This window comes from Triticum dicoccoides, chromosome 2A (genome assembly GCF_002162155.2).
Source record: "Triticum dicoccoides isolate Atlit2015 ecotype Zavitan chromosome 2A, WEW_v2.0, whole genome shotgun sequence".
Classification (NCBI taxonomy): Eukaryota; Viridiplantae; Streptophyta; class Magnoliopsida; order Poales; family Poaceae; genus Triticum; species Triticum dicoccoides.
In genome coordinates this window covers 135,010,387-135,014,819 of record NC_041382.1, presented here as the reverse complement: position 1 = coordinate 135,014,819, position 4,433 = coordinate 135,010,387, and positions in this window count along the sequence as shown.

The window sequence follows — 4,433 nt, the reverse complement described above, 5'->3', positions numbered from 1 at the left end:
TAAACAGGGACCTATTTTGAAACACAACTTGCCTGTTGAAATCCTAGGGGATCCTCCTCCACCCAAGGATGATCCCGTGTTTGAGCTTAAACTATTACCTGATACTCTTAAATATGCATATCTTGATGAAAAGAAGATATATCCTGTTATTATTAGTGCTAACCTTTCAGAGAAGGAAGAAGAGAAATTATTGAAAACTCTGAAGAAGCACCATGCTGCTATCGGATATACTCTTGATGATCTTAAGGGCATTAGTCCAACTCTATGCCAACACAAAATAAAATTGGAGAAAGATGCTAAACCGGTTATGGATCACCAACGAAGGTTAAATCCTAAGATAAAAGAAGTGGTAAGAAAAGAAATACTAAAGCTTCTGGAGGCAGGTATAATTTATCCCACTGCTGATAGTCAATGGGTAAGTCCTGTCCATTGTGTTCCTAAGAAGGGAGGCATTACTGTTGTTCCTAATGATAAAGATGAATTGATCCCACAAAGAATTGTTACAGGTTATAGAATGGTAATTGATTTCTGCAAACTAAATAAAGCTACTAAAAAGGATCATTACCCTTTACCTTTTATTGATCAAATGCTAGAAAGATTATCCAAACATGCACATTTTTGCTTTCTAGATGGTTATTCTGGTTTCTATCAAATACCTGTGTCAAAAGAGGATCAAAAAAAGACCACTTTTACTTGCCCTTTCGGTACCTTTGCTTATAAACGTATGCCTTTTGGTTTATGCAATGCACATGCTACCTTTCAAAGATGCATGATGGCTATATTCTCTGATTTTTGTGAAAAGATTGTTGAGGTTTTCATGGATGATTTCTCCGTATATGGAACTTCTGTTGATGATTGCTTGAGCAACCTTGATCGAGTTTTGCAGAGATGTGAAGAAACTAATCTTGTCTTGAATTGGGAGAAGTGCCACTTTATGGTTAATGAAGGTGTTGTCTTGGGGCATAAAATTTCTGAAAGAGGTATTGAAGTTGATAAAGCTAAAGTTGATGCTATTGAAAAGATGCCGTGTCCTAAGGACATCAAAGGTATAAGAAGTTTCCTTGGTCATGCCAATTTTTATAGAAGGTTCATTAAAGACTTCTCAAAAATTTCTAGGACTCTGACTAATCTCTTACAAAAAGATGTTCCTTTTATCTTTGATGATGATTGTGTAGAAGCATTTGAAATACTTAAGAAAGCCTTGATTTCTGCACCTATTGTTCAGCCGCCTGATTGGAATTTACCCTTTGAAATTATGTGTGATGCTAGTGATTATGTTGTAGGTGTTGTTCTAGGACAAAGAGTTGATAAGAAATTAAATGTTATCCAATATGATAGTAAAACTCTAGACAGTGCCCATAGAAATTATGCTACTACTGAAAAAGAATTTTTAACGGTTGTATTTGCTTGTGATAAGTTCAAACCTTATATTGTTGATTCTAAAGTAACTGTTCACATTGATCATGCTGCTATTAAATATCTTATGGAAAAGAAAGATGCTAAACCTAGACTTATTAGATGGGTTCTCCTACTACAAGAATTTGATTTGCATATTATTGATAGAAAGGGAGCTGAGAACCCCATTGCAGACAACTTTTCTAGGTTAGAAAATGTTCTTGATGACCCACTACCTATTGATGATAGCTTTCCTGATGGACAATTAGTTGTCATAAATACTTCTCGTACTGCTCCATGGTATACTAATTATTCTAATTATATTGTTGCTAAATTTATACCACCTAGTTTCACATACTAGCAAAAGAAAAAGTTTTTCTATGATTTAAGACATTACTTCTGGGACGACCCACACCTTTATAAAGAAGGAGTAGATGGTGTTATTAGACGTTTTGTACCTGAGCATGAACATGAACATATCCTACACAAGTGTCACTCTGAGGCTTATGAAGGACACCATGCTGGAGATAGAACTGCACATAAGGTATTGCAATCCGGTTTTTATTGGCCTACTCTCTTCAAAGATGCCCGTAAGTTTGTCTTGTCTTGTGATGAATGTCAAAGAATCGGTAATATTAGTATACGTCAAGAAATGCCTATGAACTATTCACTTGTTATTGAACCATTTGACGTTTGGGGCTTTGATTATATGGGACCTTTTCCTTCCTCTAACGGGTATACACATATTTTGGTTGCTGTTGATTACGTTACTAAGTGGGTAGAAGCTATTCCAACTAGTAGTGCTGATCATAACACCTCTATTAAGATGCTTAAAGAAGTTATTTTTCCGAGGTTTGGAGTCCCTAGATATTTAATGACTGATGGTGGTTCACATTTTATTCATGGTGCTTTTCATAAAATGCTTGCTAAATATGATGTTAATCATAGAATTGCATCTCCATATCACCCGCAGTCTAGTGGTCAAGTAGAACTTAGTAATAGAGAGCTCAAATTAATTTTGCAAAAGACTGTTAATAGATCTAGAAAGAATTGGTCCAAGAAACTTGATGATGCATTATGGGCCTATAGAACTGCATATAAAAATCCTATGGGTATGTCTCCGTATAAAATGGTTCATGGAAAAGCATGTCACTTACCTCTCGAACTAGAACATAAGGCATATTGGGCCATTAAAGAGCTCAATTGATTTCAAACTTGCCGGTGAGAAGAGGCTATTTGACATTAGCTCACTTGATGAGTGGAGAACCCAAGCCTATGAGATTGCCAAACTATTTAAAGAAAAAGTTAAAAGATGACATGACAAAAGGATACAAAAGCGTGAGTTTAATGTAGGTGATTATGTTTTGCTATACAACTCTCGTTTAAGATTTTTTGCAGGAAAACTCCTCTCTGAATGGGAAGGTCCTTACGTTATCGAGGAGGTCCATCGCTCCGGTGCCATAAAAATCAACAACTTCGAAGGCACAAATCCAAAGGTGGTGAACAGTCAAAGAATCAAACATTATATCTCAGGTAATCCCATAAATGTTGAAACTAATGTTATTGAAACTGTGACCCCGGAGGAATACATAAGGGACACTTTCTAGAACGTTTCAGACTCCGAAAAGGAATAGGTATGTAGTACTGTAAGTAAACCGACTCCAAAACTGTTCTAATAGCAAAATAGGAAAATAGGAAAATAAAAAGTACTCCGAAGAGGACACGAGGTATCCACGAGGGTGGAGGGCACGCCCTACCCCCTAGGCACGCCCCCTGCCTCGTGGGCACCTCATGTGCTCTCCAGACTCCGTTTTCTTGCACGATACCTCTTTTGCGGTAAAAATTCATTATATAATCTCCTGACGGTTTTGACCACCGTACCATGCAAATATCCTCTATTTCTATTTTGGGCTGTTTTCCAGGTTTTGGAACAAACAGACTGATGGGAAGGTGTGTAGGCTCAAGAAATCTTTGTACCAAAGTTGTCAAGGCCAGGCATCATGTCGTCCACCTCCTCCACCAATGAGGGCAATGATTCTTGGCTAATGAAGATATAGCTGAAGAGATATGAACCCGGGGAGATCACCAAGGATGATAGGATAAATAAGGCCATGGAGGATCAAGCTCCGGCAGAAGAAGAAGAAGACATCCTTCCACCTCATTACAATCTTCTTACCCCAACTGAGATTGAAGCTTTCAAGATGATTGATTTAGCTCGTATACAAAACAAGTATCTCACACGTGAAAATATTTTGTTGAAGGAGCATGTCACCGCACTCAAGGGCATTATCCACAAATTGGAGGATCTCCTACGCTCGATGTGTGACTATCCATCATCACCACCATCTTCTTCACTAGCAAAGGAGAACTGAGTATCTTGTATGGGCACCCCCCTTAGCAACTGCCAAACTTGGGGGAGGTGCCCCGGTATCGTATCACCATCACACTCCTATCTTTACTGTTTTTCCTAGTTCGATCCTTTTGGTAATATCTTGATCTAGTAGAAGAAAGTTTTAGTATGATCTAGTTTTGAGTTTTGCTTTATGATCCCTCTATGTAATCGAGTCCTTGAGCTATATATAATAAATATTATTTTCTAGTCAAGGGCTTTGCTATCTTGCCGTGATCTTGAGGGAATAATAGTAAAAAGAAAGAATAAAAAGAATTAGAGAGATCGTATTGATCTTATTGAGAGTAATGACTTCACATATAAAAGAGTATGATGAATAAAAGTTGTTGAGAGTTGACAAACATATTTTTGGTCATCATTGCAATTAATAGGAAGTAATAAAGAAAGAGAGGTTCTCACATATAAATATACTATCTTGGACATCTTTTATGATTGTGAGCACTCATTAAAATATGACATGCTAAAGAGTTGATGTTGGACAAGGAAGACAATGTATTGGGTTATGTTTTCTTATATCTGAAGTAAAGTATATTGTCATGGATTATCCAACATGTAGAGCTTGCCTTTCCCCCTCATGCTAGCCAAATTCCTTGCACCAAGTAGAGATACTACTTGTGCTTCCAAATAT